The sequence below is a fragment of the Epinephelus lanceolatus genome, chromosome 16 (assembly GCF_041903045.1).
Source record: "Epinephelus lanceolatus isolate andai-2023 chromosome 16, ASM4190304v1, whole genome shotgun sequence".
NCBI classification, from domain to species: Eukaryota; Metazoa; Chordata; class Actinopteri; order Perciformes; family Serranidae; genus Epinephelus; species Epinephelus lanceolatus.
Window position 1 is genome coordinate 27685704 of NC_135749.1, and position 11392 is coordinate 27697095.

The window sequence follows — 11392 nt, forward strand, 5'->3', positions numbered from 1 at the left end:
ACAGACTGGTAGTCCACCACTGTTATCGTCATTTCTTGTGCTCCCTACACATAGCAATGATAGACATGGGTTAATTAAAGAGATTACATCAGCATTTTCTCAAACACTCTGTTTCACACATCCACACATAACGTTAGCCGGAGTTTTAAAAAATCTAAACTGTAGGTGCGTTTTTAAAAAGTGATCTAAAACTCATGTGGACAAGAGGCCAAAACAAAGAGGAAAATATCAGTTTATAAAACGTCCAGACAGGAACTAAATGTGCGTGTGTTTGCCAGGTGTCTGACAACATTACTGAAAGGACCATACAGAGGAATGAAATGTTTTTCTTTACCTTTTGCTACGGTCTGTTGTGTGCAACCAAGTCTCACTCAAGGAGAAGTCTCGTTCTGAAATCTTGCACACTTTTCCACATTGTGAAACTCAGCTAAATGTTCAGCCATGACATTGAAAATCTACGCTTCCTTTACTCAAACACAACAAACTCTTTGCGGTACTCCCCTCTCCAGCTGTCACTAATATTTCCACCGTTACCTTCTCCTTGAGTCACAATAACAAAGAGACCAGTGAAAGGCAAAGAAAAATGTTTAATTTCTCTGAAGGGTCCTTTCAGTAATGTTGTCAGACACCTTTATAACAATCTGAGCCTGTCAGTGGTCAGTGGACATAAATTGATGGTGCCCAATTGCCTGCAGGAATACACTGCAGCCTGTTTTGCTGCTGCCGGCTGCAGCGTTGTCTCTCAATACTGGACCACTTTAAAAAACCTGTTGTCTCCATTAGCCACTTATGGTGTGTTCACACAATTTCATGTCACGTTACTCACACATACATGTGTTCTTAGGGGTTTGTTTTTTCATTTTTGGAGTAGTTTGCAACTGGTGAATATTTGCTATGCACAGCTATGCTAACGGTTGTGCTAACTACCTGGGGAAGGCAGCTAACGGTTAACTTGCTTTGCAGTAAAGTACAACAGATAGGTGGAAACAACCAAGGTGAACTCAGAGGCTAAACCAGCATGAACCAATATGAAAACACTCAATCATTTTTCATACTGTCATGGCAGCACACTTCCACTTCACTCCTTGTTGTTTACCTTCCATAGTAGTAGACTAGCTTAAATTACTCAGAACATTTTGCTAGGAAGCAGCTGAACAAAAAAGCTTACACAAGTACTTTACCATTTAGTCCTATGGCTTTGCTCACTTGTCTCCGAGCCCTCTCCTTTTTTGTCTCTGTACATTTCTGACATTGAGTGGTTGAGCTCTAGGTACCCGCAGACGGCGACATTGTTTGTCCTCCATTTTTGTTTCTCTGTGACGTCAGGAGAATCTCAACTAGATCTCAACACTGATAGACTTTCATGACACAGTGTCACATGAATTTCTTGTTCAGTGTGAACACCATCAGCCACAGACACATGTGAAAATAGGGTCCAGGTTGAAAAATCCCAAAGTTCCCCTTTAGTTGTGAGTGACGCTGTACTCAGAGGAGCAGTTCACTGAGAAACGTCTTACATGATGTGTTAGAAACCTTTTCATTTGATGTGTTAGAAATGAATGCAGATGTTAGAGTTATGAGTGCACTTACTGTACATCCTGAGCTGTATATAGCTATAGTGTACAAAGTCTTCACCTGAGGAGTGTAACCAACAGCTGATATGAACAAACTAACCACTGGATAGTATTTTTGGTGATGGAGTATTCACACCCAGTGCCATGATCGCTCATGATGATGATTTTTTTGTTCCCGCTCCAGGTTCTGTGACTCAGCCGCCGTCTAAAGTGGCTGTGTGACTGTGTACTGCAATATCTAAGGAGACACCCAGCAACTAATAATCCCCTCTAGACTTTTAAAAATGCCATCGCACTGCAGCGAGACGCTCAGCTCAATAATCCTGTCTCTTTCATAGGCTTAGAACTAAAGCTGCCCCCTCAGTCTACTGTTGTCCAAATGCCACATATTCCCCCCCGGACACATACTGTGTACCCGCTGTGATTGCATGTGCAGTGCAGCTCAGATAACGTGTGAATGGGACTATACGGACAATCCAACAAGAGACAATGTTGTACAAAAACCCAAAGTGGCACTTGTAGATAATGTACAATATGTTCTTTTTTTAATTTTGTACCAGCCAACCGCTGATATTTATAACTATTGCCTATTTATGTACAAATTGTTCCTCCTGTACATACTCAACAGTCAGTTGAATTAAAAATCTTTTGCAGTATAAAGGAGTTTCCGTTCTTTACTAATGTGTATTGTCATCCTGTGCCCTTTACTATCACTCTCCAGCTTCTGGCTCCCTCTTTACTTTCTCCTTACAGGTTTTTGTCTGCTCCTCTCCCTCGTCTCCCTCCTCTTTCCAATCATTACTCAGAGGTGAAAGAACATGGACATACTTCATTAGCCAAGGACAGAAAATGTTCTCCCAATTTTGTTAAACTCAGAAAAAGTTGTCAGAGTAAAAAAGTCAAGGCCAAAGATTTATTTTAATTTAAGTCCACATTCAGCAGAGTAATTTGAGTTCTTTCAGATAAGTTTTGGACAGTTTATCAGAAGTCTGGAAAATCTGCTGTGTGGTGTGGATTCAATCCATCATGATGGCGACCTCAATCAGCCTTAAAGTGAGAAAAGATTTTCCATTGTTTATAAATGAGGATTTATTTAAAGTTGACAAGTGTTGATTTGGGAGTTATTTGTCTGCTCGAATAATGGTCTGTGATGAACATAAACTCTGACGTTGTGTTTATTTTTTATATTCTCAAAGTTACAGTAAATACACTCTGACAGTTTTGCTGTGCACTAAATTATTACAAGCAATGGATAATTTAAAGGGACAGTTCACCCAAAAGTCAAAAATACATTTTCCTCTTATCTGTAGTGCTCTCTATCAGTCTAGATTGTAGATAGCCATAGAGATATCGGCCGTAGAGATGTCTACATCTGTCAATTGTATCACTGTGCAGAGGGATGTGTTCATCTACTGAAGACTGGAGATACCCAACCCAAGCCCAATGGCACCCAACAGGTCAGGCCATGTTTGGGTGAATATTTACAAGCGAAGTTTGGGTTCAGGTCGGATTAGGCCTACGACCGACTGACTGTCTGTGTTGAGCTACTCTTTGTTTAGTACTGGAGTTTGTTATTTCACATGACAACACATGAATGCAACACATAGGGTATTTCAGGTGGTAAATATTCATGTAAATGACTGTAAGGTGGCTAAAGATGGATGACGTCAAACTAAATTCTTCATCACCTAACGTTACCTGAAGTTCAGTGAGCTGCACTATGGTCTACTGCTAGCTCACCAAGTACCACTGAGCTAGCTAACGTTACAGTTCAGCCAAGTAAGACACCATTAATTTTTACATCTTGCACTGTCAAAAGTAGATGTGACGTCCCTTTTGTTCGGTAATACAGTTGGCCGGTGTCGTTCAGTCGACAGAAAATAGTTCCTACATGAAGCTGCTCATAACAAGGTCTGTGGATTATCTTGAGTAACCACGTTGTGAATTCTGACATTGCTGTTGAGATTTTCAAATGTATTTTTTGGCACTCTGATCACCACAATCTGAGTGCCATCTAGTTCCATTATATTAGAGAGAAGGTAGACATCTCTACGGCCAATATCTCCAAAACAAATTAGATTGATAAATCAACTTGGTCTTACTCCGAACTTGTTGAATACCAACGCTTGGTCATTGGCCCTCGGCATCAGATGCTGACACACCGAGGGCACTCTTTAGCGGAGGCATGATGGCAGTTATTTTTGACACTAGGAGCAACTTCTATAGTATAAAGAGCAAGTAAGTCTGTATAGCATGGGATAAAAAAACTAACAAACGTTATTTTAGGCCAAACGACCCATGTGCATTTGTTGCCTTAACCAAAAGGGGTCCATGTCATTGGTTCGACATCCCATTAGTCCGACTGTCCGCGGTGCTGAACAGCTCGCGGCGGGCGTATGGTGCGCCGCGACCGGCTTCAGGTGGAGCAGGCTCACAGCTTATGTGTTTGTCACTTTCTTTTTCATTTTAACCCACACCATGATCTTTTCCTGACCCTAACCAAGTGGTTTTTGTGCCTAAACCTAACCAGACCTTAACCATCATGATGATTTCGGAACGGACTTCGGAACAATGAGTTTAATATGGTCGGAACAATGGGATGTCGAACCAATGGGCTGTCAAACCAATGGGCAGTTCACCAAAAGAAGTAAACCTAAAAATGAAGTTGTTTTTTTTTTAAGTTTAAATTAGACATTTTGTTTGAAAACAGAAGACAATATACCTCTAACGAATGTAAATTGACACGCCAACCCTAAGTGTCCAAAAATGACACGGAGGGGTACCTAGAGTTTTACAGTTTGATGTATAGGGTCACTGACCAAGTGTGGGTATTTAAAAGTTGCTCATTTTCATTCACTGCTGCTCATTATTATCCACTTCCTATTATTTTCATTATTATTATTATTATTATCATTATTATTATTATTGTTACTGTTATTGTTATTGTAAGTTTTTTAAGTTTAATTTTGAAATCTTTAATCTGACTCTCTCTCCTTGACTGCTGTAACACTGGAATTTCTCAATTATGGGATCAATAAAGGTGTATCTTATCTTATCTTAAGAATGTATTTGATAAACAGCACTACAGGTAAATATGTATTTTTGATTTGGGGGTTAACTGTCCCTTTGACCAGACCCTCAAGTGTTTGACCCCTTGAACAGAAGTGTTTCCCCTCAGAAAGTGCCCATTTGGCATTGTTCTTGCAGATGATTTAATTCGGCATGAGTCCAAATTGGCTGCTTAACTGAATGTACAGAATCAAACTCATTAGTGTTGGTGACTGATGTGTGTTCACCCCCTTTGTGAATGCAATCACAGGCAGCATCAAGCTGGCACACAGAGCCCAGTGAGTGAATGCATTATGATTCACTGCATCTCTCTTTCTATTGTCCTCGGGGTCAGAGACGTCATGTCCTGGTGGCGCTGGGACAGACGGAGATCATCACCCCTGCTGGCACAGCTCAGGGCCACGTCTTCACTTCGCTGTACGTGCTCTCCTGCACCATTTTTAGACAAGCAAAAGTCTTTTCTTGTCATGAGGAAGTTGGCTGTTTTCATTGGGTGGTATCACTCCCATAAAAATACTTCCAGTACGTGATGCTTCATGATTGTAATGACAGGGGCAGGACCTCCTAAAACATTATAACTGTACCCATGACTCCACAGCTGAACAAAACACAATTCAGACCCAGACACAGTCGTCATATCTGATTTGACATTTCACTGCTATTTCATCTGTGTGATGTGCTTTCCTCCCTGGCTTGAAAAGATTTGACCGCTGGCTACTTTTTCAAGGCTAACAAACCTCAGCAGAGCCAGTTGTCTAGTGCGATGTGTTTATAATGCTGAGAGGAGGAGGAGAACGGCTATGAATAACTGTGATGGAATTTAATCAGTGTACTTGTGGATTTAAAAGGACAAAGGTCTTGAGTTGTTATCACCTTGTTTTTTGTTATTTTATTCTTTAATGGAGCAGAGCAGAGCCTGCGACTGTGCTCCTGGTTTCCACTCATCAGCGTGTGGACGGTAGCTTTATAACCAATAGGAGAGAAAAGGCTGAGCGGAGCTGATAAGAAGTCAGTAGCTGCTCAGAGGGAAGGAAGTGTTTCATAAGAGGCCAGGGAATGTGGCTTTTTATTTATGAGTGTTTGATGAGTGTTTGGTAAACTGGGGAAAATGTACTGTACAGCAGAGACAATAATGTTTATGCTCTTACCTGACCTTTAAGGAATACTTCACTTCCCAAAATGACCATTTGTATGTCAGCTACATACCCCGTGTCACATTGAATTTGTGAAGCAAACTTTGTTTTTCTCACATTCCTCCACAATGAACAAAGATTTTTTTTAAAAAAAATCTTGATTAATTTAAGTCACAAGGACCGCGTTAGACGGCAGCAAAATTAATGTAATGGGAAAGATTATTGATTGGCATTGATGAGAATGCTACACCCAGGTGGACAAGTTAATTTTAGCCCCTTAACCAGCTAGAGGTGATGACACAGCACCACAAAGTACCGTCTGTCTCCGCTTAAGCAGCACTCAAACATTGTTCCAAGTCCAAGTTGGCAACTAGTCTGAAAGAGAAAAAGAGATATATTAAAAGAAATAACCACTGTAAAGTTTTCAGAAACCTCCATGCTGCTTTCTACTGTTTACTAATCTGCTTTCCAGCCTGTCTGTGACATTGAACGTGACGCACCAAGTAAAACCCCAAACACAGAAAGGCATCTGCAGCAGAGCCGTCCTCTCAGCTCTAGCCCACTGTTAATGGTCGACTATTTTTAAGTGGGTTTTCTCATGTTTAAGAAACTTGTGTACACTTGCTAATTTCAATGGAAAAGGGGTAGGTCTCATTTATCTAGTCATATGCTCAGTACTTCCAAACAGACAGCCAGTTCTGACGGGTTAGCTGTGAAATGAGAGCGTCGGTAGGGCTGTAAAGTTGTGGTCTATTGGTAGATTGTTTGGCTGTTTTGCTTTTGTCTGACCAAATTCTCATTGGTCGGACTGTCGCAGGTGTTACTTTAATAAGGCTGTGTGTTCGCCAAAGCACAGGTGACAGTGACGAGCACAGCATTTTACCCAAAGTTAAACATTTTTCAACTCTCGTTTTCAGTTGGAAAAACAGCTACATATTCACAGAAGGCATTCAGTTTTGGATTTTATCAATATGGATTTATTTTACCATCTCTCCAAAAAAAAAGACACTGCAATTCAAGGATGGATTATAAAGCTGCTGAGAGAGATAGGATCACACCGGAGCCCTTGTTGGAGCAGCACGATGGCTAACATTAGCTTCTGGGCTAAAACAGTCTGTCTTTAACATGCAGCAGTACAGAGATATTTAAGGTTAGTAACGTTATGTTGTGTATGACATCATCAACCCCAACGTTAACTTTTATATGTTGCATTTTTACATGTATTGTTGGATAATAGTATATTGGAGATCACATTTATATTTCACTCAGGGCATGCTATATGCCTGGAAAGACAGTTAACTTGGGTAAGTGTTAAAGGAAGTGGCCACTCTAGAATGAAAATACAGACAGTACTTACTGAACCTCATGCTGACAAGAAGTCCAGTGTAGTTTTTTTAATCCAGAAAACTCGTTCGGGGTATTGGAGGATAAGCCGGCCGGATTTTTCCATAAACTTGAAGTGCACGGAACCCACATTTTGAAAATGTAATAAAACTCTGCTAATGCATTTCAAAAACATCAGAATGGATCATCCATCATAATCCAAGTGCCCCGAACGAGTTTTGTGGATTAAAAACTACACTGGACTTCTTGTCAGCATGAGGGTCAGTAAGTACTGTCTGTATTTTCATTCTAAAGTGGCCATTTCCTTTAATGTTGAGCTCTGTGACAGGAAATTAATGCTTTGGTGGAAACACAAGCAACCATGTAAAGCACACTCAGTTAATCAGTTAATCTAGACATAACGTGCGCAGATTTTTTCTCCCTATCGACTAATCAATTGGGACAAAGTGTAGGTACAATTTTTAAGATATTCTTTGGTTGATTACAGCACCAAAAGTTGGTGACCACCAAGTTGGAAATAGTTGAAGCACTGCCCACTGTCAGGACCAAAATAACTCCTACTGATTTATTCTTTTGTTCCTTATTTCTCCTGAGAGGGGGTTTAGGGGAAACAGATCAGAATTTAGTAATCTCCAAATAAGAAACTGATTTATTTCTGTCAAAACAAAGAAAATACTATTGTGAGCAGCAAACGTTTGCTCTGGGTTTGACCACAGATCACTGACATGAAAGACAGCTGCGTTACAGACTCCTCTGATTGGTTGTTTTTGTTTACACGCAGTAAGGCAATATAGTAGGTAGAAGAATATGAATTTTTTTCACAGATTATCTGTCTCTTGTTTCAGCAAATATTATGATTATGATTAAAGTTACCAGCTACAGCTTTAATGTAAATATTTAAATCAAATAGTTTTTTAATAATTATACATATGTATATGTAAACGTGCTTGCCTATAATATTTAAAGAGAATTTGAGATTTGTGTCACAACCTCTGCTTCTCCCTGCCTGTCCCTTCCTTGAGCTCTTACACCTGTCCCATTCACCTGACTCAATCATTCACCCGTTCACCTGTTTCCACTCTGCCTCATCAGTCCTGCAGTATATCAACAACCCTTTTCCCACTCAGGCCCGGCCAGAATGTCAATATTGCTTCCTGTCATGCTTCCCAGCCGTCTGGATCCTGGAGGACTGTCCTTCCCCTACTGCCTCACACCCTCCTGCCTTAGTAATGCAATTATTAGTCAGTGACTGAAAGGTTGAAAGTGCCTTAAGTCCTGGAAATATCACTTAAAGAATCTTACACAAATAAACGTTTATGTGATATGTCTTTAAAAAAAAGTTTTGTTGTCATAAAGGTGGTTTTTGCTGCTGAAGGCATTTCCCACTGCTCTTAGATCCAGGCTAAGAAAGTGTTCACACTAGCACAGTCCTGACACATTTCAAGTGGGCTAACTCCGACTTTTTGCCAAGTGGCTATTGGATGGCTGGTGACAGTGACGAGCGCTGCAAGTTAAACGTGTTTCAACTCTCATTTTCAATTGGAAAACCGTATAAATAAGTTTGGGATTTTATCCGAGTGGAGTGGAGGAAGGCTAGCCACAAGTTTGGCAGGCTTATATCCTGAAAATGGACTTAACCCAAGAGTAAAAGTTGCCAGTGTGATCTGGCGTTGGTAGTTTAGTGGATAGAGCAGGAGCTTCATGTACAAAGGTCCTGTCCTTGCTGCAGCGGCCATGGGTCCGATTCCAGCCTGCAGCCCTTTACTGCATGCTCTCTCTCTCTCTCTCTCTCTCTCTCTCCCCTTCACATTACACTGTCCTATCCATTAAAGGCAAAAAGCCCAAAAAATAATCATAAAATAAACAAAGCAAAGTTGCCAGTGTCACAAACTGGGATGAGCAGGATTTGAGAATGTTAACAAGAACTACATGTTCAAACTGAGAGTTCACTGAGGGCCAAGTGGAAGTGCAGTGTTCTTGATTTCTGGCTAAGTTAGCCCAGGGTCAACTCTGAGGCTAAGGATAGCCTGAACTAAGACAATGCACTGTGAAAAATCCTTTAGATCCTTAGGTTATGTCATGTAGCTGCAGGACAGGCATGTTACAAACTTCCTGCAAAGTTTCCTTCTCGCTCTGTAAATTATATTGTTTGCATCAATTGCTTACAGTTTGTTTACTTTGCATCATCAAACATTCAATCGTATAAGACCTCCTGACTTCTCAGAGCTGCCCCCGTCATGCTGACCGCTAAGCCACTCGCTGCTATTGTCTTATTGATTCCTCCACAGGAAATACTCAAGGAGTTGAGCGTGAGTGCAGACAAGGGGATCGCATGCTTGCTTTGAAAAAAAAAACACCCCTCCAACAATGGCTGGAGTCGGGCCAGGTCTTTTGACCCGGATGATCACTTCACATTATTGACCTTGCCTTTGTGCTCACTGACTTGACTCCAGTTGCTCATGATGTACAGTGTATAAAGCACAGACAACAAACAGCGCCTGCCGCCTAAATGAAGCTGTGATCTCCGTCTGGGTTTCCTCCGTCTCCCGTAATATCCTAAACATGGAACATTTTCTCCGACAGTGTCAACACAATGAAATCTGAGTAAGACCAGGGTGTGCTCGCAGTCAAAAGAATGCCAAAAATGTACTTTATTTCTTTGTAGTTTTTCAGTCGCTCCAAATTTAGGTTGATTGATGTGATTTCACAGGTCACAGTTTTGACCTGATAATGATTCTTATGATGGAGTAATCACAAGAAAAACAGAGGCTGGTGGCTGAATGTGAGGGTGAGGGGTGATAAAGGTTTTCTCATGTAAGTAAATTAGAATTTGTATTAATAGAAAAGAAATGTGTTAAAGGGCCAGTGTGTAAAATGGGTTGAAAACAGTGACATGTAGCGTTTAGATTCTAGATTGCAGCGCTCACTCGCTCGCCTGCTCACCCCTCCCGTTGGCAAAGTTACGGTGGCCTCCGAGGACCAAAAAATGGCGTCGTCCGTGACAGAGAGCAGCATCTCTGCCGGTAACATATCCGAAACAACGAGCAATGAGGTGAAGATCTAAACCATATTACGATATGTTATAAGTTATCAGTGAGAGGTTAGGAGTGTTTTATTCCTAATTGTTTTGGTAACACGAGCAAACATTAGCGCAATAATGCTAAATAAAGCCATGGCACAGTGCGGCAAATAATCGTTAGGTTGGTAGGATAACCGTTAACGTTACATATTATAATATGCGTTTGCAGAGTGATTTTCCACAGGAGACAGGGAGAGGAGGGAGAGGGAGAGGGAGAGGAGGAAGACGAGGGAGAGGAAGAGGTGCAGGAAGGGCCAGGCGACGTGCCTCAGCCACGGAGAGGGAAGAGGAGGAGGGGAGGATGTTATGCCTGTTATGCCTTTGACATAATTTTCCCCCCAAAAAATTAAAATTGTGTTTTACAGTAATTGCTCTACCTGGAAATGATGTAACGTTACGAACTCTCCTCCTCACTCCCTACTTGTCGAGTCCGACACGTAACGCTATTATACTACGTGCTGACAAATAGTAGCATTTATTTTAGTAGTTTACCTGTCCAGCAGAAAACAGCCCCTTGAAGCCCTTTGTCCTTCATGAACCCCCTCCATCGCTGAAAAACACCAATGTTTATTCTCTGCCGCCGCTTGTCCCGTTTTCTTTGCCCCTCTTTGTGTCTTCTTTTCCTCGCAGATGATGGTTCGGGTTCATTCTCTCCTGTTGCGTGGTAAGTGTGGTCCATTCGCAAACTTTATAACTAAAAAAACTTTTCACTACTCTCTATCGACAAACTACTAACACTCTCTGCTGTTTCCTCCTCCTTCTTCCTTCCTTCCGCTGTCTTCGTTGGTTTATTTATACATGCGAAACGTGTTCTCTGGCTGGCTGGATTCTCCACTCGGTCTGCCGTACATACATGGCGGCGCAAGATGGCGACCTCTCTAAAGCAAGGCCCTTGCTATATATATATAAAAGCATAATTATAAGGCTACGAAAACCAAACAAATTTTATTTTATAGCGATTATACACTTGTATAAACATATTAATGGGTAGAATATTCAGATTCAGATTCAGATTGACAATAAACCATGCCAAATATTACACACTGGCCCTTTAAATCATCATCCCAATTCCCGGGTAGAAAATACCCGCATCATGTACATAAAATGAAATGGCGCTGAGCAATCACTGCCTTAGTTGGTTAAATTTTAGCCATCAAAAAAAGGTCCACCTAAAAGAGTTAGTATCAGTTTAA